We start from the raw sequence: 27,600 nt of genomic DNA on the forward strand, positions 1-27,600 counted from the left end.
TTTCCTTAAATTTTTTTTTAATATAGGGTATTATTTTTGAGACAGAGCATGAGTGGGGGAGAAGCAGATAGAGAGGGAGACACAGAATCTGGAACAGGCTCCAGGCTCTGAGCTGTCAGCACAGAACCTGATGCGGGGCTCGAACCTACGAACTGTAAGATCTTGACCTGAGTTGAAGTCAGACGCTTAACCGACTGAGCCACTGAGGCGCCCCATGACTTAGCCATTCTAAGGCCTTGTGTTTTCATCCATAAAATGGGGATAATGATCATTATAACAACCCACTGTACCTCATAGATCATTTCCACATCATTGGCACATATTAAACACTCACTAAACATCTTCTGCTGCAATCATAAATTCAATTGCCTTGAAATTCCAGTGGTACAGATGATACGTATTCCAGCATGGTAAGGAAGGAGAGATTGCCAGAGGACATGCTGAAAATTGGGTGTTTTTCTGGGCTGCAAAACCATTCCAATGTTAGGTGGCATCACAGTGAGTGCTAACATGATGTAGCAATTCTGAATGCACATGGGAAAATGAAACGTCTGGCTAATGATGAGAGCATGAAGAATATAAGTTAAAACATTCAGGCATTCCTGTTCCATGTCTCAAATGCTGGCATTCACCTTTCCACAGGTGCACAGCAGAGTCCCGATTTATTTACTGGTCTTCTAGCAAAATGTTCTTGATTGTGGGAAGAGTTGAATAGGGGTTGTTGATGGAGTCTGAGGAGGAGAAGAATTTAGTGAAATCCATTTCATAGAGGAGAGAACTAGGAGGGGCTCTAAGCCTAAATGCTCTCATTTCACATATTAGTGCTGTGAATCTTAGTTTCCTCAAATGAGGATGTGTCTTTGTGAGAACTGAATGCAGTAACAAATGTGAAGGCAGCAACACAATGCCCACTGTTTCTTGAATACTGGAAATATTTTAGTATTATTTTCCTGTTGTATTCTTTAGTGACAGAAATAGTAACACTTAGAAAATGTATAGGATCCTAGAATAGTGATCCTAAGATAGGAAACGAATATTTCCTTTTTTTCTGCTGTAATAGAATCCATCATTCTTAGATGGGCCCATGGCCTCTTCGAATAATAACTGCGTTTTCCAGCCCCTTCAGTAGTAGGTGTGGCCATGGATGGTGGGCTGTAAGGGAAAGCGGAGTATGAAGCCGATCAGATATTTTCTTAAGGAAGAAATAGAGTGTCTCTTCCTTCCCTCCTCTCTGCTGCCTGAAATGCTGACACGGTGGCCGCATGGAGCAGTTGTCTGGACTCCAAGGTGTGGGCCTTGTGGAGGATGCAGGTGCTTGGGTCCTTGATGACCACGGAGCTACCATATCAACGCCGGACCGCTGATACCTGTTGGAGACAGAATACCCTTCTGTTTTATCAAAGCCACTACTGTTTGGGATTTTGGTCTCTTGCAGCAAAATCCAATCCTGATAATTATTTCATCATGATATAATCATTGAAAGACAGGGCTTTAAAGGGACCTGAACATTTTAGGAGACAAAGTCAAGGCCCAAAAAGAATGTGAGTTCCTTAAAGAATGTATTGAAAAAAACCATTCCATCAAAATAAGGAAGGAAAACAACCAAGTTTATTGGTTTCTGATACAAAGGCTGGTGTAGTCAAAGCTCTGATTTCATAATATGCATCAATGAAAAAGACACAGATAGTGTCAGCATGGACAAGTTACTGTATTCTAAACTTCTGTATCATTTTAGAGTATGGCAGTCTAGGATTTTGCTAAAAATACTGATAAGTAGTACTACAGTAATAGGTATCCTTTTAGAATGGATTTTGGATGGCTTGTAGTAGTGCAAATATGTGTATTTGACACTTGTACTAAAACACACATTTTAAGTTTTATTTTATTCTGAGAGAGAGCAAGTATGCTTATGTGAGCAAGTGGGGGAAGGGCAGAGAGAAAGAATTCCAAGCAAACTCTACACTGTCAGCACAGAGCCTGAAGCTGGGCTGGATCCTACAAACTGTGGGATCATGACCTGAGCTGAAATTAAGAGTCAGACACTTACCTGACTGAGCCACCTGGGCACCTCCTTACTAAAGCACACATTTTAAAACTTAGGACTCTGCCTACAGCATGATACTATCACTGCATTTGTATCTTATTACTGATAGTTTGAAAATTATTAATGATCTGATAGGTTTCAAAAGAAATTGGTGTGAATCTCCCCAACCCCCAACCTCTGGAATAATAATTTCCTTCATTTTTAATCGCTGTCCCCAGTGCAGTTGCTGGCTCACCTAGTAGAGAATGAGCCCGTCTTAATTGTAATACTATATATCATGAGGTGTTTGTTACCCACAGGCTCAGGTCAGTCAGAATTATTTTGTTACATGAGTCTTCCCTTCATGTGTAGCTCTTAGTTGATTTGTAGCATGTTTCTTCCTTAACTCTTCTTCCCACTTCTGTGAACGCTTCCCTGGTATTCCTCCTGCAAACAGTTTTGAATGGCTTTCAATAGCTGTAGTTGGTGCCGTCAACTTGCCCTTGAATTTAGTATTTTGTATTTTAGAAGATTACATTAATGACTTTCTTTTGCTTCATTGTAGCCAATTTGGTGTCTTGCACATAGTAGGCACTTAAATCCTTGTTCATTTATTACCCAGTGACTCTATAGGCTCGGAGTGGGAATTGGAACAGGCTGGGCTATCTTAAGAAAAAGTTGATCCTAATTTTAGGGTGAGGTTTTTGAACTTTGAATGACTGACGTACCACAAATGCAGCCTGCAAGTAATCACTTACCAACTCAGTAAGGCAAATGGTTGGTAACAGCTTGACTTGTAAATTCTAGTTATTATTATTATTCTTTAAAATGTGAACTGAAGAGGACTGAATCATGCTTCTGAATTAATGGAAAATTAGCGTCACTGTTTTATGCAAAGCTCTTCTTGTTTGTATTTGTTCCTTTTCATCCCATCCCCATTCTGTTCTCTATCGATAGTCATTGGAATGGGTTTCATGTGTGTCTTTTAAAAAATGAAATAATCAATAACACTGTATAGAACTTACTATGCTCTAAGCTCTGTCCTAAGTTTTGTATGTATAATCGTGAACATTTATTTAAATTGCCGTAACAAACTTAGGAGTTAAGGACCTCTATCATCTCCATTTAATAGAAGGAAGAACTGAGGCACAGAAAGGTTATGTAACTTGCCTAAGGTCATATAGCTACTAAGCAGTGAGGTTGGGATTTGAACCCCTGCAGCCTAGCTCTTGAATATATGCTCTTGATCACACTACCAAAATGTGTACTGTTCTTAGTATGTCTGTGTTTTAAACTTATGTGAATGGCATTGTGTAAATGGCACTTTTATAAATCTCACTAGTTTCTTAACACTTTGCCTGTAAAAAGTGCCCATGTTGTTTTGTCCACTTAGGACCCATTCTTCTGATGGCTGCACCCCAGGGGGACCACCCATCACATTTTGCCTCTCTCTTCTCCCAGCGCTGACACTCCAGTTTCCTGTCTCCACAAATAATGTTGCAATGAACATCCTCCCACAGGATCTTTGGGAGAATCTCTTTGGGATATAAACCATGATTCATCTTTATATAGAGAATGTGTGCCTCCCATGAAGCAGGAAGCTGGTAACTTTAGAGACTTTTTCTGAAAACAATTGCTTAGCCAATGAGAGCATGTATCAGGCCCTGTTCTGAGATACGGGGTCATCTCAGGGTGGAATGTAGAAATTCACTTATTTGAAGTCAGAATCCTTTTAAAAAATTATTAAATAATCACTTTGTAAATTTTGATTCATGCCACTCAGGGGCAAGTATTGGAGAGGCGACACAGGATAGCTAAGGGATCCTTGGTCCCAACATAATAAAGGGATTAAGGATAGGACTTGGCTTTTGGGTGACGTGGGTACAGGGCTCACCTCTATTACTTGTACTTGTGTGAACTTGTGTCAAGTTTCTTAAACCCTCCAAGGCCAGTTTCCTCATGTTTATTTTATTTTTTAATTTTTAAAACTTGTTTATTTATTTTTGGGAGAGAGAGAGCGCGAGCCAGTTGGGGAAGGATAGAGAGAGAGGGAGACCCAGAATCTGAAACAGACTCCAGGCTCTGAGCTGTCAGCACAGAGCCTGATGTGGGGCTTGAACTCATGAGATCATGAGCCAAGCCAAAGTTGGAAGCTCAACTGACTGAGCCACCCAGATGCCCCTGGTTTCTCATGTTTACAGTGAGGATAAGATGGTTGTTGTGGGGATTAAATTCAAGTGGACATAATTGTTTTTGTTGTGAGGATTAAATGAGATAGGGCTTATCTTGGAACCTGGCCTGAAATAAGTGTTCATGAAGGTGAGATAATCCCTCTGTCAAGAAGCTCCTATCTTAGTGGAGAAGACAGATAGGGACCTAAACACTACGGCATATAAGGACTGTGGCAGCAACACGTACAAAGTGTGGTGAGAGCACAGAGGAAGGAGTGCTCAAGAAAATACTAATAGTTACTAATAAATAAATACTAATATTCCATGCCTTCCTTGTTCTAGACACTGCCTATGAGTTACTTTATTCTGGCCTTCTAAGGTGGATATCACTATTTCTCTTTAATGGACGCTTGATGACAACTTGCCATTCAAAGTCACCCAGCCAGTTATGGGGTAGAAAAGATCTGAATCCCTGTCTCACTGACTGCAAAGCCTGTGTTTGTTTCAACTACACCAAAGAGGAGCCAGAATTTATCTGGATCATTAAGGACGAGCAGGCATTTATTTCTAGGTGGACAGACTATGCAAACATTTTTCTTGGCATTTTTACTTTGGAGTCTTTCCAAAGAACCAAATTTTTTGTTCCTTCACTGACATTACACACATTTACCCAGAATGTATTCTGGCTGGCTGCTAGCAATGCAAAGACTAAGAGATAAGGTCTGTGTCTTTCAGGGGCTTATAATCACATCAGAGAGATGGCTGCATTCTCATATACCATCCATAACCAGATGGGTAATGATATGAGGTTGCATAAATTACATGCCAGGAAAATGATAGGGATAGTTGAGTCCAGAAAAGGGAGACAGCACCGAGGAGTAGATGGGACAGCAATTAGATTGCAATTGAAACAAGGAGGGTAGTGGGTTGGATACTTGGAGTAGGTACAATAGTGTTATAGCTAATGCAAGGTTGCATTTAGAAGAGGGGACATAAACATAAATGCATGTAAAGTTATATTTTACTCTCAAATTTTCCTTAAATAGACAACAATGTATGCACTCTTATATCGAGTCTGTGGAGTACATGCACCTTCAGGGTCAGTAAGTCACTTTTTCCCTGCAGAGTTAGCACAGATTGCTGCTTCTTTGGACTACAGAGCCTCTTTCAGCCCTCAAATTTCTATAGTTGGCTTGCCTTTGAGAGGGTGTTAAACAGAAATAGCACTGCTTTAATCATCAGAGTCAAATAGGTGAGGCAAGATGCCTGTGCTATTGGGAATATGACATTTTGGGTATTGGTAAATGACAAGGAAGTGGTCCTTTGCCTCTGCGGCCAGCTCTTTGACATCTTCAGGCTCTACCTCAGTCTGTGGAGGACAAGCCCATGTGATCTTAAGCGTTCAAGAATGATCGCATTACACTTCTGATGTGCATAGATAAGCTGATATGAAAGCATGTCAAATATTGAAAAGGTAGTTTCAGGTGCTGATGTTCAGTTTAAGGAGAGGGAAGTAGGTAGCAGAGTGAACTTCATTTGACAAGGAGACACAACTCTGTATATCTCATGTGCCATAGGGTGGAATCGAGTAATGATAAGGGTGTGGGAAAATTGCATAAAGGCTGAATTCTTATAAATTTAACTTACTTAGGATGAGACATTATGTAAAAATGGAGTTATGAGGATTCACATGGGTATATTTGGGTTTGTTGGGAGAAGAAGATTTGATGGGAACTAGAATTAAATTTGGAAAGGGACTAGGTGGTGGAAAACTGTAATGTATAGGATAAAGACTCAATCTTTTAGGTTGGCAGGTTGGTGTCTTTGCATATGCCTGATCAGGGGACTGCCATTTGAAAATAAAAATTTCTGGAAGACTAAATAGGCGATTATGTGTAAGCTGGATTGGTTGGGAGCCCATAACTAGTATCCTGGAACCCACTTGGAGGTGGTGACAAAATTTTGGTGATAGGCAATGAAGGCCTAGAAATAGTGATGGAAGAGAAGAGGAATCAGCATGAGAGAGAGAGAGAGAGAGAGAGAGAGAGAGAGAGAGAGAGAGGGAAATGAGGAGAATTATGAAGGATCAATAGAGCTTTGTAAGTCTGAGTTGCACTGGGAACAATCACATGTACATCATAATCACCAACTCCAACATAAATCCAGACTTGCCTCTCTTGCTCCCTAAAGTCCATGCAACTGGCATCTGCCATTGAGGATGAAGGGGATCTCTGAGCTAAAAATCAATTGAAAAATAAATGTAGAATTTACATGGAGGCAAAACCTTGGATTATTGTCTAGAAGCAGTGGACTGGAAGAACCAGCTTTGGACCATTGCCAAGTAGGTTCCCTATCATATTTCCTCTAAATCTAGACCTTGGGACAATGCATCACAGGGGGAGTCTAGGTCAGTTACTGCACTGACCAACTATGGTGTCCCTGATGGTGTGGACAAAGGCACCCACCCAGATAATAAATGTGGATTCTTCCTACCCATCCAATCAGATATATAGATATTCTCCATTAGGAGGGGAGTTGCCAGGGGCAGGACATGTCAGAAGCTTTGCTCTATGGGAAGGGTGCGGTAACATGCAGCTATGCAAGGAGAAGGAAATGGATTTTCCATGACATGGCTGGAATAAGACTGAAGATGAGAATAGAATCAGAAAGAAAATCTGTCTAGACTGCCCCACAGGAGTTATTTAATGAATTGGTTTCACCCATTTTGAAGGCAAAAGCTGAAGTGCTCACCAGCAATCTCAGGAAGAAACACAATGGACTAGTGATTGGCATTGGAAAAGTGGCCTCTTGAGCATGTCCTGGTTAACCAGTCATTTGCTCCCCCAGGATGCTCACTTCACTGTCTCTGCACATATTCTTGGTTGTCTATAGTCTAGATGCTTCAGCCTGGCTGGTTAAGAAAGAAAAGGTTTTGCAGTCATAAGAGAAAGAGAAGTCTCTGCAGATCCTCAGCCTTCTAGAGCTCAAGGCCAACCCCTTCAAGGAGAGAATCTGCAAGGTCTTCTCCAAATTGCCAGCCAGGGACAGCCTGAGCTTTGAGGACTTCCTGGACCTCCTCAGTGTGTTCAGTGACACGGCAACTCCAGACATCAAGTCCCACTGTGCCTTCTGCATCTTTGACTTTGATGATGGAACCCTGAACCGAGAAGACCTGAGCCAACTTGTGAACTCCCTCACGGGACAGGGTGAGGACACATGGCTTAGTGCTTCAGAGATGAAACAGCTCATTGACAATATTCAAGGAGTCCGACATCCATTGGGATGGTGCCATCAACCCCTTGGAGTTATAGCACGTCATCTCCCCTCACCAGACTTTGCCAGCTCCTTTAAGATTGTCCGTGACCGGAGCCACAGCATGTGTCCCAGAAAACACCCTGTCCAAGGGCCTTTCCACTGCTGAGCTGTGGCCAAGGTCATGCAGTGCTGCTAGGGCCAGCCTTGCTGGCCTTGCCCAGAGCTGGCACTGTGCAGTCCTGCTCCAGGCAGGGGACAGCCCTCTTTGCCAGGGCCTCTCCTGTCACTGTCATCGCTCTGTTTGTGTTCTACTAATCTATGATAAAGTTGTAGAGGCTTAAAAAAATAGGAAGAGACAAATGGTCTTTTTAGGAAGACGGAAGCTAGCAGAAACTGGTGCCAGCACAGTGCCAGCAGGAGGTGTGCGCCGCGGTGTGCTGGGGGAGCCCTGGGCGGGGAGGGACATGGGCACTCCAGGAAGGTGAAGAAACCTTCTTTCTCCTGTTTTTGTTTGTTTGTTTGTTTTGTTTGTTTTTTTGTCTTGATCCTTAAAATAGGAACATCTACATTCTGGAAGAATGGGAGACTTGGGAAGAGAGCCTCTGTCTTTTTTTCTGGATTGGAAGAGTCATTGTGTGTGGAAGTCTGACCCATCTGGGCTCTCTGTTTCCCAGCACCCTGTTCTCCTCACATGTCCATTCTCTGCCCGTCTGTATGGTAAACTCAGTAGAGCGGATCTGTTCTTTGGAGGGAGGCCTGCATTGTTGTTGGCAAATTGGATCTGGTCACAGGTCAAGGCAAGTTCTCCAAGCTAGCTTTAAGGGCAATAAAGCTGATCATTTCAAGTGTGTAGATCTGATCTATCTCCACAATGAGTTTAGAACCGGCCAGAGAAGAGGCGTGATTAAATAGTATCATCTTTTAAATCCCAACATCTACATCCACGTAAATATCCTAATTATGAGATTCTTTGGAATTTTCTTTTTCTTTACTAAAACATTTACTAAACCAAGTAACCACTATGAGTTTAGCACTTATGATAAATGCTTTTAAGTAGTCATGGTTGGCCCTGATGCACAGTATGTAAGGTCTCATCCAATCAAATGGGCACATGTACCTACAAATAGAAGATGCTTCTACAAAATGAACACACTTTAATTCCAGGGACTAAAAAGGAGTCTGCAGATTATATGTATATATGCAAAAAAAGAATGAGACCTTGCCATTTGTGACAATATGGATGGATGTAGAGGTATTATGTTAAGCAAAATAAGTCAGACTGAGAAAGACATCCTATGATTTCACTCATATGGCATCTAAAAAACAAAACAAATGAATAAACAAACAAACAAACAAAAAACAGAATCAGACTTGCATATACAGAGAATAAACTGATGGTTGCCAGAGGAAAGGGAGTGGGAGTTGGACAGAATGGGTGAAGGGGAGTGGGAGATAGAGGCTTCTAGTTATGGAACGAATAAGTCATGGGAACAAAAAGCACAGCATAGGGAATATGGTTAATGACATTGTAATAGTGTTGTACGGTGACAGATGGTAGTTACACTTATGGTGAGCATAGCATAACATGTAGAAATGTTGAATCACTATGTTGTACAGCTTGAAACTAATGTAATACTGTATATCAACTATACTCAAAAAACTATATAATATGTATATATGGACATGTGAGTGCACATTCATGTGTTCACACACCTACCACATGCACGCCTGTGTATACTATGTGCAAATACACTCACATCACACGCACAAACACACATGATACATACCCACACACCCCACACAACAATGCACAGAAAAATATATATTATATATGTAGTTCCACATCATATGCCCCACATGCACACATGACACATGACCACACACATGTCACACATGTATACCATATACATACAGAACACTCATACAAAGTCTCAACTCCAAACTCCACTAAACACTCACGGACAGATATACATAACACTGTATACACATGTAACCCAGGGCAAATGCAGATTTATAGAAAGCTCCCTGACACATTCTCTCTCTCTGTCTCTGTCTCTCTCTGTCTCTCTCTCTCTCTCTCTCTCTCTCTCTATTGTATTCTTTTCTCCCTTAATCCTGGGGTCCATATATATTGGACTACACAAAGCACACACACAGACACAGAGCAAAACTCTGGACTCATGTAAAAACAACCGCCCAGACCCTGGGCAACTCAGCCTTTGTGCATAAGCCCCTGCATCTGTGGACCACTTCCCCCACCCCCAGGAAGCCACATTGACAAAGAAGCACCTGCGTCCAGGCCAGACATCTTTATTTCTTTTTGCCTTTGATTAAGTCTCACAATAAAATGGCGCACCAAGGGGCGTGACATTAGTGTCATTAAAGTGAACGCTTCACAAGGAGCATTGCCTGAACTGAGATGCTTCTGATGTTTGCATTTTCACTGAATCTTGGAGTCCAGCAGATGGAAAACATTACTGCGGCCGGAGCTTGAGGAGACCAGCTTCCCCTGAGAGGTGAGCAGGTCAGGCTACCCTGAGCCCTGACCTAATTTCCTTAGGAAAAGGTAAAAGAGTTGAAATGCGCAACATGAAATCAATAACCGGGACACACAGGACAAAATACACACACAATCGCAAAGAAAGTCGACCTTGTAATACAAAGAATATGGCTAAATTGTTTTTCCTTCATAATGTATCTGCTCTTTCTAATTGTGGATTTTCCTCTCTCGCTCTCTCTCTCTCACACACACACACACGCATACAGGAATGCATTTGCATGCATGTGCACAGACACGTACACACACACAGATATTTCTACTGGTTCTTTTAAAAATCATATTGGGTACAAATAGCAGTTTGTTCTAAGGGAACCCTTTGCGTGTGTATATTTAGTGAATTTAGAGCCTTCCAGACAATGTGCCTTTGCTGAAAGTGGCCGCTGCTCACAGATGAGACAGCATACTCCTGTTAATGTCATTAGCAGGCCGAGCAGCAGCAGCGTCTACAAAGCTCAGAGCAGAGGAATGCTCCCCAAGGGAACCGCATGATGCCAAAAACTGTGAGGCGATAGACTATTTTCATCACTACCTCCACAGGCTGGCGTCCGTTTGTGAGGGGCTGCCTTGTGCTGACGGGGAGGGGAACAATCAGACAATCCGCTGGCAATTTCCATTGTCCTCAAAGACACATCATCTCCAGGAACAAAGCCCTGGGTCATACCGTTTGTCCTGAAGAAACTCTGATAAGTTTTTCTTTTTTTAAAAAAAGCACCTTTTCTTTGATTAGCCATAATAGAAGCTTTTCCTTCTAAATATATGTCCTTACACATCAAAAGCCCAGGATGAAAAATTCATTGTCATTTGCAAAGAATAGTGTCTCTTTGTGACTTGTTATCTGTTGAACTGGATGTTATGAAGTCTCTTTGAGGGTTCTGATAGCAACTAGAATATTCTGCCTCTTGTGACAAACATGCTTGAAGGTGTAATTATGGGGTGTGGGCTGGGATGACCAGCACATTCTCCCAGACCTACCAGATAGTCCATGGTTTTGTGTATGCAGGAAACTTCCTCTCCTTTATCCTGTTTCAATGGAAATGGGACTGACATCAAGTGATAAGCTGTCCCTATAGTTAGAAACCTCTGTCCTTGTCATTCAGTCTGGATTTACAAATAGCTGTCTTCTGTTGTTTGACTCTCTGAAATCAAAATTATGGATGGGGCCACAAAAATGACAGAATAGCATTAGATAGGAGGCTGTCTCCAAATATTTTAAAGTGATTATGGATGACTTTCTAATTAGAATATACATTGTATTTGAATTCTTAATCCCTTTTTAAATTGTAGCAAATTTTGTTTTAAGAAGCAAAAGCTAAGTGGTTGAAGGAAAATGATCCTGATTAAAAAAACTTATTTGATTTAAAAACCATAATTCCAAGGGAGGAATAGGAAGCTATTGTTCAATGGCTACAAAATTTCAGTTTTGTGAAATGGAAAGAGTTCTGGAAATGAACGGGGGTGCTGGCCACACAGCCGTGTGAATATACTCAGTGCTACTGAAACCGTACACTTACAAATGATTAAGGGGTAAATTCGGTGCTATATGTACCTCACCACAATTAAAACAATAAACACAAAATAAAAAATATAATTCCTCGGTAAGTGCTGGTAATAGAATAAATAAATAAATAAATAAATAAATAAATAAGTATTTTTGGTATGTACTGGGATAGAAATCTTGCCCCCTCAATGTCCTGCTACTTTTATTTTATAGTAACAGTTTTGATCAGACTCTTTGAAATTGACCTACTAATGTTGCTCTGTGGATAAAATACTGCATATAAACTTGTGCAATTGCTAATGTGATCTTTTGTCTTAACTTGATATAAACTATGGTACTCTAACCAAATCTTTAGAGATTTAATTATACAGGAAAATATTCTTAATCCTCTCATTTTAAGTCAGCTGTTTTGCTACTCATTTATCTCTTTAAAATAAAACCTCTGGCTTCTTTTAGCTTTCTTCTTGCTGCTTTACTCAGTTATATGTCACAATCCTCTTTCTCTTCATGAAACACTTTAGTCCACACACTTTATATGTTGACTTTTCAAAGATTGTTTTTTTCTTTGCCAATCGAGAGGCTTTTGGGAGTAGAGCAAATAACAATGGGTATGGAGCCAGAGACCTAGGATTGAGTTTCAGCTTTGTGAATTACAGGCTTATTTCTTGGGGTATCAGTTTTCTTGTCTATAAAATGGAGGCGATAACTACTCTACTTGCAGTGTTGTTGAGAAGTTCATATCACATACTAATAAGAAATACTGTTTATTGACTGCTTACTATGTGTTAAGCACTGTTCTAATTAACTTATGGGTATCACCTAAATTCGTTAACCTTCCCATCAACATGGTGGAACTCTTATCATGTATGTTTTACAGAATAGGAACCAAAGCACAGAGAGGTACGGAAACTATCTGAGGTCACAAAGATTGTCCATGGTAAGCTTGAGTTTGAACCCAGACAGTCTGATTACTGAGGCTGTTCTTAATTACAGTACCTTCCTGCCTTCATCAAATGTGAAAATGCAAAGCAAATTACTTAAAGCATCATATAAAGTGGAATGAGTGAGCAGAGTCAACTTATTCTAGATTTACTTTCCATGCAGAATGCTACAAATGTTTCTGTGTTCATTAGATCATCTCAGCAAATCTTCAGTTCAGAGGCCTCAGTTTACCAAGGACATAAACAATATGGAACAACTTTAGGGAATTTGTAGTTCTGGCAATATTATTAATTATCTGGATAATTATATATATAATATTTTGCTTCTATACTGTAAACACCATGAGACTGGGGACAACCTGTAGCCATGCTCTTGCATTATCTTCTCGATAACAAGCACAATGCCCAGAACATACTAGATGTTTGATAATAATGAGAGCTAACATTTATTGAGAGTTTGTGACATGCCTGTTGCCAAGTCCTTTGCATACATCAACTCATTCAATGCTCACAACAGCCACGTGAGGAAGGCACTATGATTATCATTTCCATTTTATAGATGAGAACAACTAAGTAATAATATTATGTAAGATCATGCAGCAGTAAATGGCGGCGTCTATACTGAAAGCAGGCTGTCTGACCCCAGAACCTACCCCCTGTTTCAGTTCCTGATATTTCAGAGTAGCTGAAACCTGAATCCTTTTTTTAAAGTTTATTTATTTATTTTGAAAGAGAGAGAGAGAGAGAGAGAGAGAGAGAGAGAGAGAGAGAGAGCGAGCGAGCATGGGCAGATGCACTGGGGAGGGGCATATATATAGAAAATCCCAAGCAGGATCTGTGCTGTCACGGCAGAGCCCAATGGGGGGCTCAAACTCACGACCTGTGAGATCATGACCTGAACTGAAATCCACATTCAGATGCTTAGCCAACTGAGCTACCCAGGCTCCCCAACCCCTGAGTCCTTTCTAATATGGAATCCGAACTTCTGTAAAACCCTACCACTATGTGGTCTTGGCTTCCTAAGCAGGTGCCTAGTGTTGGAGGGAGAGATTGCAGGCTAGGAAGTTGGAGACCCTTCTTAGAGCGTTGCAAGACATTTAGACCATCGCCTGGGGCAACCTTGGGAAAGAGACGGTGACTCTCTGGAGCTTGTTCTGTTAGGGGCAGTGGTTCAAAAAGGTCAGAATATCAGTGTTGGCTGCTTCTTGACATTTTAAGCAACATTCTAGAAGAAACCTGGTCATTTTGTAAGCAAAGATGAAAGGTATCTGAGCTGTGCCATGGAAGTGTCTGCCGTCTGAGGTGTGTCCTGTAGCCTAAACTGACTCAGGGTCTGATCATGTGAGGCCCTTCAGGACTGAAACAGCCAATTGCTTCTGGTTCTAAGATAAGTTGCCTCCAAACCCTTTGCAGGAGCCTCCCATTATATTGCTCTTGGAGAGATCATATGTGGAATGGTCCAGATTTATTAGTGCTGAGGTTTGGAAAATTACAATCATAGCTACTATCTGCCAGCTACGGGCAGAAGTACTTTACAAACCTACTTTATCTCATTTATTCTTCATGCTTACCTCCGAGGTAAGTGTTCTTATTCCCACTTTACAAACAAGGAGACTGCAGTCAGGGAGGGCAGAGAGCCGGCTCTGAGTCATGCTGTATTAAATGATGGAGATGGGGTTTGAACCCAGGTGGGATCGATTTTGAAATCTAGGTTTTCCTTCCTGTGCTGGAACTGAGGCATCCCTTCCTGGAGCAAGGCCCCGGTGTGGTGGTGCCATGTTGTGTGAAGCCATGGCCTGAGAGTCTGCGTCTCCGGCACCCTTTCTGTCCGGGCTCGGTGGTGGGCACTGGTCTGTGTCAGAATGTTGAGCTGCTCCCAGCACCGCCTGCCAGAGGTGCCGCGGCCCCTTGCTGTGCTCAGAGCTGCTGAGGCGCATACACATTGCGGTTCCTAGCAAGCGCCAAACCCCTCATGCTGAGCACAGCAAGGCTCTGATGCTGGGATTTGCCAGGAGGGCTAACGAGTATTTTCTTCCTCAGTAAAAAAAAAAAATCATTTTTAATGACACCTAGGAGAGAAAACATTCCATTTTTATTCATAATTAAGGCATTTATTTTCCATTTCGAGGAACATAGTGGAAGAAAAATTAGATGGGAAGTGTGCTGGCTGGGTTGAGACTAGTGAAATGCAACAAAGGAAAGAAATCAGCCTTATTTCCACACTATGAGGTCATAAAGGTAAGTGCAAATAATCATTCCTGGGACAAACCTGCACCTGCTTGCAGCTAACGTTTATTATTCACTCAACTGTATGTCAAGTTCTGTTCTAAGCAGGTTTCATGGATTATCTAATTTAATCTTCACAACAAGATGAAACTGATACTATTGCTACCCATTTTATAGATGCAGAAGCTGAAACGCAGAGGAGTTAAGCACGTGCCCAGAGTAGCGTAGCTGCGAGCTGGTGAAGTCAGAATTTGTATCTTGGCAGTACCGCTCCTGGACTTGAACTCAGCCGATATGCTATGAACTCTTTGCACCATTCATCATTGTGACAGAATTCCTCAGGTGTCAGTCATCAGTAGGCAATACTTGTGCACTTATTACTGTCAGGTCTTTTTATACAATAGTCTATTTAACAGTGTAGCAACATGAGCAGATAGCCAGTATTATCATTTCCCAATTCAGAGGTGAGAAAATTGAAGTCCAGAGAAATTGACTGCTGTCTGAATGCTAGAGCTCAGGTTAAAATCTACATTTTTTGGACTTGTAGCCTGCTTTTGTAGCACAGAGTCAGCCTCGGCATCTCCACACTTAGACCTGTTCCTGAGAAACATTTTAGGATAATAGTAGTAACTGAAATAATGCACATTTTAAATATATGTGTTGATTCCCATCGTGTAACTCTTTTAGTTTGCTGAAGAAATTTGCTGCCTCAGAATATTTATTTATAACTCTACTTTTCTAGAAACAATAAAATAACCTCTTGACGTGGGTAATTAGCAGAACCATAAAATATCCCTGCAAATAGCATCTGCAGAAGCAAGGTGAAATGAAGAGCTGTCTTTTGAGCCAACCCCATTTGAAACTCATTTCAAAACATTTAACCAAAGAGAGATAAGGGAGAGATGCGTGGTTGTTGGTTGCAGGATCATTTAACTAACGGCAATGTACTTCAAAACCAAACCTTCCATTTTGAAGTGCTGAATGTGTGTGTGTGTGTGTACGTGTGCATGCACATGCGTATGTGTGTGTATACGTGCACACACATGTATATGTCTGAGCACCTCTCCGGTTACATGAACATGTTGCATTGATTACCTGGAAGTAGGCTTTTCAACACTTTTCAAGAAGGCAGCCAGCCTGTTCTCCCTGGTCCTATGCACACTGCCTGTCGGGACATCTGTGCTGGGAAGAATATTTGTAATTTGTGACCCTGGGCATATCTCACAGCCTCTCTGGGCTTTGGTTTCTTAGTTTGTTGAACATATTCCTGAAAACTTGTGAGGGAGATAGATAAGGAAACAGATAAATTATGCCAGTATACTTTTAGATGTAAGCCTAGAACACCCACCAGAAGGGCTAAAATGAAACAGATAATACGAAGTGTTTGTTGGGATGTAGAACAAAGGAAACTTATACATGGGCTGGTGGACATGGAGATTTGTACAGCCGCTTTCAAAGCTAGCTAGCATTGTCTTCCAAAGATAAAAGAGCACATACTTTATGACCCAGCACCTCCATCTCCAGGCATATGCCAACAGAAATGTGCAGGTGCATTTAACTGAAAGACTCACACAAGAATGTTCATAGCAACACAGCCTCCTGACTGAAGCAAGACAAATATCATCTATGATAAATTAGAAAAAATATCATGGTATGTTCGCTTAATGGAATACCGTATGGGAATGAGAAAAAAATGAACTCCAACAACATGGGTTAATCTTACAAAAATAATATTGAACCAAAGAAGCAAGGCACAGAAGAGTCTGTATTATATGAGTCCATTAGCAGAAAGTTCCCAAATAGGCAAAAGCAATCTCTGAAATCTGGATAGTAGTGACCATCAGACCTCGGTGCTAGGGGTGGGGATTTTCACTGGAAGGGGAATGAAGGGGGCTTTTGGGATTCTGATGGAGTTTCTGTTTGTTTGTTTTTTTCTTGATCCTGGTGCTGGCTGCATAGGTGTATTCACTTTGTGAAAATTAGTTGACACTTACCCTAATGCCTTGTGCTCGACTCTATAGTATACTGTGAAATATATATAAGGAAGCATTCGCAGAATACTGTATGATTCCCAAAGAGGAACATTTAGTCCAGACCTGAGATAACCAAGGAAGCCTTTCTGTAGAAGACAGTTCTTAATCCTTTCAGCTTTATCATTTACCCTTTATGCTTTAGTTTAAATACATTGAGATCTGTTTAACTGTGAAACTATTTCCATTGATCTGGCTTTCAATTTTTACTTTGTTTGTATCATAGTTTTAAAATTAGAAATGTTAGGTCAAACATGTATTTATCGATCTATCTATCCATCATTCTTCATTTAAAAACTTTCCTTAGCTCATTTCATTTGTTTATTCCTTCATGTGAACTTTATTTTTGTAAAGTTTATTTATTTTGAGAGAGAGACAGGGAGCATGTATGAGAGAGGAGGAGAAAGAGGGAGAGGGAGAATCCCAAGCAGGCTCTGTGCTGTCAGCGCAGAGCCCAATGTGGGGCTCAACCCCGTGAACTGTGAGATCATGACCTGAGCTGAAATCAAGACTAAGATGCTTAACTGACTGAACCACCTAGGCGCCCCCACATGAACTTTAGAACAATTTTCTCAAAGTTTATGAAACACTCCACCTCCAATTTTGATTATGGAATACATAAATAATAGAAATGAAATTAATTAGGTAATAAATAGATACCTTAGTTTTATCAGTCAGGGACAGGTTTGGCATCCCCACTGCTTACCCCATTTAAATTACATTTTCTTCTCTACAGGATGTTTTTGATAAATGCTACTTCATCCCCGTAGGCCTATCTCAGACTGACCAATTGCCTCTGACTGTTGAAAAGGCACGTTATCATGCATGGCAAGAAGTAAATTACTAATTAAAAAAATAATCAGGAGAGATGGAAAAAATCAAAATGGGACATCTTTAGTCGAAGAGAAAAATCTCCTTGTGAGATGTCTGGCCTAGATATAGTTAGTCACCAAGAGAATGGTGGGTGCACCATCTTCCTGCAAATTTCTGGGATGGAATGTGCAAAAGAAACAGAAGAGTTCAGGATGGGGACAGAGGTGACTCCCTTATTGAGCCTGCATCATCTTCCTGCCTATTTTTCTATCTCTGATTTTTTCCCCCTAAGTGCTGAAGGTAGGAATTGGTGCAGGGGAACTGAGTTCCAATGTATTTCACTCTCAGTGCCTTCCTGGTAGGAAGGACGCTCCTTGGTGAACTTACTCCAAGAGACTAGATGGATTTTCAGTGGGCATATCTACTCCAAGGATCATCCCAGAGGCACAGAATTACCAGATTAAGGGATTCTTGAGTCTATAACTGGTTCCATTAAAAAAAATCACAACCCTTCTAGTGTTAGAAGCACAGTACAACTTTTTTTTTTTTTTTTAGCTTTGTCTAAAGCTATTCCTTAGCCATTATCTCATTTCACAGCCCCCAACACCCTAATTCCTGGCCAACAACTCTTTGAAGTAGAGAGAGAGCCAGGGCAGGGCTTACTGCACCATTTTGCAAACAGGGAAGCAAACCGAGAGAGGTTGAACAACTTGTCTGGGTTCCATGGGCACTGAATGGCAGAGCAGAGGTTAGAACTCAGGTCTGTCTGAGTCCAAATTCCATGCTTTTCCTCTGTGTTGTATGGCACCTCTGTTCAAGTCTTTGGATTCAATGACTCCAAACAATGTGGCACGGAGAGTAACAGCACTTGAAAGTGATCATTCTTGTTTGTGTTAGTACCAAAGGCAGCATTAAAAACTCTTTGATATATAGTCATTTTAGTTCATAGCTTGAAATTAAAACTGTAAAGTAATTTCCTCTCTCAGTTTTGGGGGCAGCTTCTTGCTGTGACTAATATTAGTGGGCTTTCAATATTATCATTGAAGTAGCGAATCTTGCAAATCAAGCAGTGACTCATTATAAATGAGCGGGAGACTAAATAATGCTGTGATGTATCATAGTTGTCAGAGGGCTCAGGAAGTCTAGACTTTTAAAATGGGTTGTTTTCCCCATAGAATGAGCTCATCTTCTCTGGTGGTACAGCTCATGTCTGGAACAAGGAAGTCTGTATCCTGGGGAGAAGTGCCTGGCTTGTTCTGTGTCCCACCTTATTTACCCTCAAGAGCAAGGATCAGGAAACTACAGCCCTCATGCCAAACATGGCCCACTCTGTTTTTTAAAATCGGTTTTATTGGAACGCAGCCACATGCCTGTGTTTACTATCGTCTATGGTTGCTTTCTTGCCACAGCAGCAGAATTGTTAGTTGCCAGAGAGACAATATGGCTGGTAAAACTGAAAATATTGATTATCTGGCCCTTCCTAGCACAAGTTTGCCAAGCACTGCTCAAGACTCTTTGGCAGATGCAGTCATTAAAATGCCTGTTTTGAAAAAGGATTGGTCAAATGTACATCAGCTTTTGAGACGAATTGGAGCACAAGCAAATGATCAGAAAAGGGTACAGCATAGAACTCATCAGCCATATTAAAACGTTGGTACAGACTTGGGTTTTGACTTCTCCAGGTTTATTTTTTTCCTTGTGGGCAGTTTTTTGTTTTTGTTTTTGTTTTTGTTTTGTTTTGTTTTTGGCAGGGTTCTCTCTAAGGATCTGCTTGAGCTTCAAGCTGCTCAATGTGATTCCTCTCAATATGTTTGGGAACAATCTATCCTGCACTCTGAAAAGGACTACTAGTAGTTTACCTTAATTACCAGAGTCATCTGCCAAAAAAGAAAATGAATATTTGCTGGTTTCAGCTTTTTTGCATATGGAACTTTCCAGAGTCATTAAAAATTTCCTCCTTTATTTTCATGTACAGCTGAAGTGAATGACAGAATGAGATTGGGATTTTGTAATTGATTTATAAAGTTGATCTCAGGCTGAGCCAAATACCCTTTCAAATGGGAAGCTGGCCTGCAGAGGTGGACAGTGCCATCTAAAAGCAGCCATATGGGGTTCTTGAAATAGGCAGCAACAATATCATGTTTATTTTTTCTGCTTCGTAGAAATGTACTCAGCATCCAAAAAGCCTCTGGCTGAATGTACCCAAACATTTACTGCGATAAGAAAGAACTGATAACTGAATACAGGAAAGAGAATAATTGTCCGAAGGCCCATCCAGGGCCATAGGAATTTAAATTTGAGCTCTGGCATGAATGCCCTCATGTGTAGGCAGTGGCGGGAGGATTATCTCTCTTTACTTGAAGGGTAATTTAGCTGTCAGCATTTCCTTCTTACACTTCACTGTTCCTTTTCTATTCGACTTTTTAATTTCTTGCTATGAGTAAATCATCTGATTTTTTTTTAAACCACAATTCATCTTTGTAGGGTTTAACTGTTTTGCTGTGCTTGTATCTCACGGATACTTGGTTGCTTTGATTGCTGTTTTTCCCAAGCTCAACGAGCCTACTTAAGACAAATGCAGAGACTCAAATGAGAAAGCACAACAAAAGGCAAAGTACATCCCCCCCACCCTGTCATGTATAGCCCATTACAAAACACTTTGGAGGTCTGAGGAGAGAAGCAGCAGTAGAAAAAGCATATGGTCGATGAAATGCATTCGAGATACAAGTGCCAAATGACCAGAACACAGCATGATAAGCCTGGAACCCTATCTTCCAAAGCTTTGTTGAAGGAAGAAAGTTAAAAAAAAAAGAAAAGAAACTCCAAAACTATGGATGAGCGATGCCGCTAAATGAGCTGACAGCAGAAGTAATTTAAAAGAGGAAGCTTGAGCCAATGTTCAAATGTGAGGGGAAGAACAGCCGCTACATGGGCAGTCGGGGAACGACAGAAGAGGCAGAGAAGCAGCCAGAAAAGCAAATTCTGCAAACATTAGCGATTTATAAAATACCCACAGCGTGCGAGTACATAACGAATAAAAACAGACAGAGGAGCAAATTGCTGAGCTTCCTGTCCAGGTATGCCAGGGCAAAACGCCACACTTTTCCTAGACTCAGAGACCCAGGGGGACGGAGCGGGTAGCTTCTGCCTGTCAAGGAGCTGTGGGGGTGGGGGGTGGGGGGGGGCAGTGGCTAGGGCTGGGCGGAGATGCAGAAAGAAATGCTTGGAACTTGGAGAGCCCCCTGAGTACATGGAGGCTGAGAAACATGCCCTGTTCAGATCAGATCGGATTCACTATTGCCTGGAGCAGTCCTGGGACCTGCCCATTCGTAAGCCCTGTGGTGTGACTAGGCTCGGCTCTGCCTCGAGACTCTGGGGAATAATTGTTCAGGATCTCAGATAGCACTGCTGCCCTCTATGTCCCAAATTGCTCTTTCATCTCTGCATTCCCTGTTCTTCCAGTGCTGTGCCCAGCATATTTTTGAAGTTTGAACAACGTGTACTGAATGACCAAATGCTTTGGGAGGAAGTGGCAAACAGTCACCACAGTGGTTAAGAGCGCCAGACAGAGGCAGGTGCAAATAAATGCTGGTTGTACCACTTACCAGCTATGTGATCTTAAGCAGGTTAATTATGTTCCCTGACCTCTGGTTTTTCCATCTGTATAATGATACCAATATCATAGTATTGTGAAGATTACACGTAAGAGTGTTTACAGCATGCCTTTGTAGTGTCTGGTGTCTAAAAAGCATTTACAAAATGGTAGACATCGTTAGCTAAGGCATTTGTAATTTAACAGAGCAGCTTAGAGGAAATTAGTGCCATTGCTGGAGATGAAGGCAATGTGATAATAGGAAAGGGTTGTGGATAGAAAGAAAGTTGGGTGTGGAGCTCCAGCTGGGTCAGGGTAAGTAGCTTGAGACCAAGACAGTGAATCTGGAGGCCTGCTGTGTGGCATCGAGATGAGACTAAGCTTAAACAGACCATAGAGAGTCAAGGAGGGTGAGGCTGGGGTTGTCCTCTAAGTGGAGCCTTGGTTTCTTCACTCAAAAATGAGCAAGTTAGACTACTAATTGTCTCTAACATCTCATGGTTCTAGGATAAACTTGAATTGAGACGGATCTCAAAGGGTACGTTAATAAATTCAACAGATTAATGACAAGTAGAATTGGAATTCTGTCTTCTCACTCCCTTGAACTAGCACCACAGGCAAAGGGCATTTAATTCCTCATGCATTCTTCACATAACTAGCTTAAAAGTGGTTGAGGGAAGATGAGGAATGAACCGGGAATCCTTTTCTCTTCCCCAACTTGCTGCTTTCCATGACATGTGTTGCTATTAGACAGATGGAAAAAAATATTGCCTCTGGCCCCTGGTCCTTAGGCTCTGAAACTCACTAGAATTCAATCTTGAGAAAAAACAATGCTCCATGCTTTGTATACTATCACACACAAGAAATAATACAATCATTACAAAATAATCATCCTGAATTTTTGATGGCATTCTGCTTGTTTGCAATTTTATTATTCATAGGTGTTAGCTTTGCAATTACAAAACATGTTGTTGGTATTTTGGAGCGGATTCTAACATCAGATCTGGTTTTCCAATAGGTGGGATGAACATGTCAAGGAAAATAGAGGACAATGACAATGGATAAAATCCCATTTGGTTTCTACCGCTAATAATCTTGTTCGGAGCGTACGATATTTGAACACCATAATACGATTTCCACATTAAAAGCCCATTTCAGTCCATTCAAAAATTAAGTAAACAGAGCAGAGGCATACAGTCCTACTAACCCACCAATGTCATAAGTTTAATGATTTTAGCAGCTCAAGGAAAACAGGGATTGTTGTAAAACTTCACATCCTAATGTGTCACTGCTTTTAACAATGATTATTTGTCATTTATCTGACACCAAAGGTGTGAACTGCACATTATAGGAGTCAAGAGTTTTGCATAAAACAAAACAAAGCCTCTTTCTCTAAGGCTTACGCTCTGAAAGTGTGCCAGTGACTCATGAGAATGTGTCAAAAAAAACCCAAAAACAGTGACAGGGGTGGGGCTAATATATCTGAAGATGGCCTTGAAACGGACACATTTTTCATAAAGGGAAACCAGGAATGTATATGTACAAACTCTTTTTTTTTAATGTTTTATTTATTTTTTATACAGAGAGAGAGAGACAGAGCATGAGAGGGGGAGGGGCAGAGAGAGAAGGAGACACAGAACTGGAAGCAGGCTCCAGGCTCTGAGCTAGCTGTCAGCACAGAGCCTGACGCGGGGCTCGAACCCACGGAGTGAGATCTGACCTGAGCCGAAGTCGGAGGCTTAACCGACTGAGCCACCCAGGCGCCCCAAACTCTTAAGCTTTTCTAAGATGAAATAGGTTATAGAACAATCTGGCATCTTCTTCAGCCACCATTCGTTGTACAAAATGGTCTTGGACATCTATACATTCCTATACATTTTCTTCCAGGATCTTATAAAGCTTTGGAAGAATAATAGAAATACACACATTTTAACCTCTGATTTATCTGTGGAAGAATAGGCTTTCAAGCATATTGGTAAGTTATTAAAGGTTTTGTGGTAAGTCTAATGTTCAGCACTATAGGTTTAAGAAATATTGCATATGCAATGAAATAGGAAGAGTTAATCTGCTTACATTGTCACTTCTCCAGAGATCAGAATTTTTAGAGGAAGTTTTGGTTGGGTCTGATCACTATTAGCAATAGCAGTAGAAGCAGTACTCTGGATTGCTGGTACTCCTTCTTTATTTGGAGTGTTTTGTTTTTTTTTTTAACATGGAACTCTAGAAGATCACCAGTGATAATTTGAGAGTAACTGAATCCATGTAGCCTACATAACAAGTACATTAAACTGCAAACAAATTACACTGATAAATACAGTGCCACAGGCTGGAGCTACTACTATTTTCTACCGATCCCTGTGTACCAAGGTATTAATTAAATATATAAGGATAACGTCCTAGTCCCATTTGGACCCTTTTCTTTTGGCATCTTGAATCTGACTGTGTTGTCGGTTTTGGCATCCCATTCTACCCTATGTTTTACATATCTAAGCTGATGTAAGAAGCAGATTTGTTACTCTTTTCATCTGTAATTTTTTTAAATGTTTATTTATTTTGGGAGAGAGAGAGACAGACCGTAGGTTCATGTGAGTGGAATGGGGGGAGACACAGAGAGAGAGAGAGAGAATCCCAAGCAGGCTCTGTGCTGTCAGCCCAGAGCCCAAATTGGGGCTTGATCTCATGAATGGTGAGACCATGACCTGAGCCAAAATCAAGAGTCAGCCGCTTAATTGACTGAACCACCCAGGCGCCCCACCATCTACAAATTTGTAATGATTAGATTTAAAGCACGAGATCTTCATCAACTGCCTTTCAATAACATTGGTTATATTTCTATTCTTAATAGTTATTTCATTAATAAATATATAATACTAGAACTTTAATAAATTCTAATTTTGCAAATATGCCCTCCTGACTTCTATGGCTGTCTGATGATGAAAGAGAACAATTTCCATTCTGAGAATTATCTCACGCTGTCTTGTCCATTATGTTGAAGTCAGTGGCCCTATGTATGTTTGCTTTTTAATTGTTCTGGAGAAGTAGCATGGGAGCAGAAAGTGCATCAATCAGAAGAGTCGTGAGCCTTTTTTGGCCACTTACTGCAACAGAATTCAAGATTTTTCAGTTCTGTACTCTTAAAATGAGATGACTAACATTCCATGAGCTTTGATGGGTTAAATGAGGCAATGAATGTTAAAGTGCCTTGTTTGGAACTTAATATTTACTAGACGTTCAATAATTGATCTCACTTCCTGTCCATTTATGTTTGGCCTACATGTAGATGCTGAAAAATAAGGGAAGTTTCTGAGAAGTCATGTTTTAGGGTTTTTTTCCCCTTTATGGTGCAAAATAAATTTGTATTTGCCAGAAAGATTTCAGCTTCATCTAAAATGGAAGTGTATAGGGAGAAAGCTTTTGATGAAATGATCAATAAAGAAATAATTATGTTTTATGTCAATTATATCTCAGTAAAACTGGGGATAAAGGAAATAATTGTAAGTCTGAAAAAAATGGAGGCTTTTATTACTAAACAAAAAGTAGGGTTGTGATACGTACTTGTAGCTAAACTGAGGATTTTTGCAGGGGTCTAATTAATTCCATGGACTACTCAGAGAATCATTTGTATAGGGCAAGAATATTGGAAACGTTTTTTCCTCCCAAGCTGCCAAGGAAAGGTTTCTGGCTCGCTTTGAAATGTACGTATGCAAACATCTCATCACAGACTTAGTTGTTATGAACTGTGATTTCCCAGCACTTGGTCTTTGAACTTGGAAGTACTGCCCACAGTTTTCTTCTTTTTTTCTTTTGCTTTCTGAGTGAGCCTTTTATACATTTGAACTAAAAAATAGAATGGGAAAAAAACCAACAAAGAGAGAGAGAGTAATAAGAAAATAGTGCCCATTCAGTTACATTAAAGATTATTATTATTAGCCTAAAGTATCATAAGCTCCTGATAGCAAAGAGAATTTTTGCAGCTCTCTGGTTTTTCTTTTCTTTTCTTCTTTTTTTTTTTAATGAAAAATTTAAGAGTATTTGGCACGGAGATAAAGGCATAGTTTGAAACCCAAGTGTCATTGGTTGAAGCTTCCACAGCTACCTCAGCAAAATGCAGATGATATGCAGGCTGCTTTTCTTCAAAAAGCACAATAGTTGAGAATACTTCCATGTTTATGTGAATAAATTCTACATAAATTTACACCTCTTGAATTCGATACACATAATACCTGGGAGACAGACTTTAGACTTTGTGTCTCAAATCAAAGCAGCAGCTAGAACACGGAGAAAAAATCCTGGCATTTATTTTTCAGTGATCTTGACACACAGGATTATGAGTAGACATGAAAATATCGACCCAGCCATAGACAACCACTGTCAGCGGCTGAGAAATAACCTGCAGAAGTTTCATTAGTGACTTAGGAGAGTGACATAGTCACATTCTCAACTGACTTTTGGGATAATGCAAACTGATGTGTGCACCTTCAGGTTTCCTAAAGAATAAGTGGGATGCACGTCTGTATATGCCCCACCCACACCGCACTCCATCCTTTGTCAGTCCAAGATGACGCTGTTGGTCTTACTTAATGACAGAACCCAGGATAGCAGTGAGTGAACTGCAGGCAGCAGGGTTAAGACCAAGAATTCTGGGGACAGAGGAGACAACTAGATTTGCATTGAGTTCTGCCACCTGCTAGCTTGCCAGTTAATTTAGCCGGACTCTGGCCTCATTTTCCTTATTTCTGAAATAGGCCAAAACAACAACAACAACAACAACAACAACAACAACCAAACAAAAAAACCCTACCTCGATAGGACTGTTGTGATGGTTAAATAACTCAAACTGCATTATGTATTTAGGAGAGTGCCTGGCACATGGTAAGTGCTATGTAAATATTAGCTTTGTTGTCATCGGGAGACTGTGATACAAAATTGTGCTCGGAACGTCCAGATAGAAGAGGGATCAGTTAGAACACTTTTGGTTGCAGTGAATAAAAACCCTAACTCCAGCTGGCTGAAACAATAGAGGGAATTTATTCATGTATTTGACCAGTTGAAAGGGAGAGCAGGCTTGGGGTAAGACTTGATTCAATAGGTCAGTGACGTCTTAGAGGAATCAGACTGTTTCCCCCTTGCCTTCATCCATGGCAATGGCAGCTTCATCCGAAGACTGGCTTGCCGTTGGATCCCTTGTTTCGCTCCACCAAGGCCCAGGCATCCCTCCAAGTGAGCCTCCACACCTCTGGAATAACTCCGGGCACAGGATAAGTTGCTGGGAACATGTCTGTTTACTTACTTCCTGCCAACCCTGGCATTTATTCTTTGGATATTCTTTTAATTTTATTCTTTGAATGTTAACTAAAAGAAAACACAATCAAGCTATGAAACTGAGTGAAAAGATCTGCAAGTAGAACTCTCAGTGGAGACCCTGGGAGAGGTCAGAGAAGCAGCAGTGTGAGCAGTAAGAGGCCAGTTTGGGATCCCATGTCGTTCATGTAGCAGCGAAATACCAGACAAGTCACTAAGCCTGTTCCCCATTTGTAAAATGGTATAATAACTTAAGAAGTATCTTCTTAATAGGGTTGTTATGAAGATTAATATGAATTCCTTGTTGCAGAGAATAAATGCTTAATAAATGTTAACTATTATCCTTACTGTTGTTATTTGTTTTTACACTGGCAGCAGATAAGCTAGAGGCCTTGAGGTCCTGACCCTCTTGAGATGGGAAGGGAAGCAGGAGACATTGGATATAGGGTTAGGACTCCGAGATTATTTTAGTTTCCATACTTTTCTCTACTGAATTAGTATTTGTTACATTGTTTTCTATCAAACAAACCTTTTCTTTCCATATTCTGGTTTGAGTAATTCCACTTGAGTAGGAATTATTTAGAAATCTATGCTAAGGAAATAATCAGGCTTGCATAGAGATTTAGCAACAAAGATGTTCTTTGCAGAATTTTGTTTGGGGAGGTTGCAAAAATGTTGAAAATTGTTTAAAAATCCAACAGCTCAGGATTGATTAAATCAGATGTTGTTACAAGTCATTTAATCGGTTGGTATGCTTTTGGCTACAGACAGGACATCCTCCCTGCCCCCTGCCCCCCTGCACCTTTAAATAAGGCATACAATTGAGGACATTTATCTAAATAACAAGTGTAAATAATAAGGGAAAAACCCAAGACACACTTCCTAGGGGGAAAAGAAAAAAAAAACAAACAACAAAACAACAAAAAAACCCATCATGTAATTTCTGTCCTTGACAGAATGTATTAAATAAGCAATGTGTCTTGGGTTTTTTCCTTATTATTTTCATTACTTTTTTTTTCCTCTTCTTTTTTTGGAGGTGGGGGTGGTTATGTTTAAATGAAGTTGCTTTTACAACACCAAAGACTTAATCATCCATTTCCTATATAAAAGGTAGCCACTTTTTTGCATGGACCTCAAGTATATTGTAGTATAGAGGTGGAATTTAAGGAAAGGTATTAAGCAGGCTGTGT

General features: G+C 40.7%; 1 long non-coding RNA gene and 1 pseudogene across 1 annotated transcript in view; both read left to right on the forward strand.

Moving 5' to 3' along the window:
• Positions 1-1,262: 1,262 nt before the first annotated feature.
• On the forward strand, positions 1,263-7,615 carry LOC115305094 (annotated as a pseudogene).
• A 7,017-nt stretch (positions 7,616-14,632) lies between these two features.
• Positions 14,633-27,600, forward strand: part of LOC115304661 — a 37,686-nt gene continuing 24,718 nt past the window's right edge. Inside the window, exon 1 of the long non-coding RNA XR_003914544.1 lies at positions 14,633-14,686. This is a non-coding gene — a long non-coding RNA (uncharacterized LOC115304661). The remainder of the gene's footprint in view (positions 14,687-27,600) is intronic.

This window comes from Suricata suricatta, chromosome 10 (genome assembly GCF_006229205.1).
Source record: "Suricata suricatta isolate VVHF042 chromosome 10, meerkat_22Aug2017_6uvM2_HiC, whole genome shotgun sequence".
Taxonomy (NCBI): domain Eukaryota; kingdom Metazoa; phylum Chordata; class Mammalia; order Carnivora; family Herpestidae; genus Suricata; species Suricata suricatta.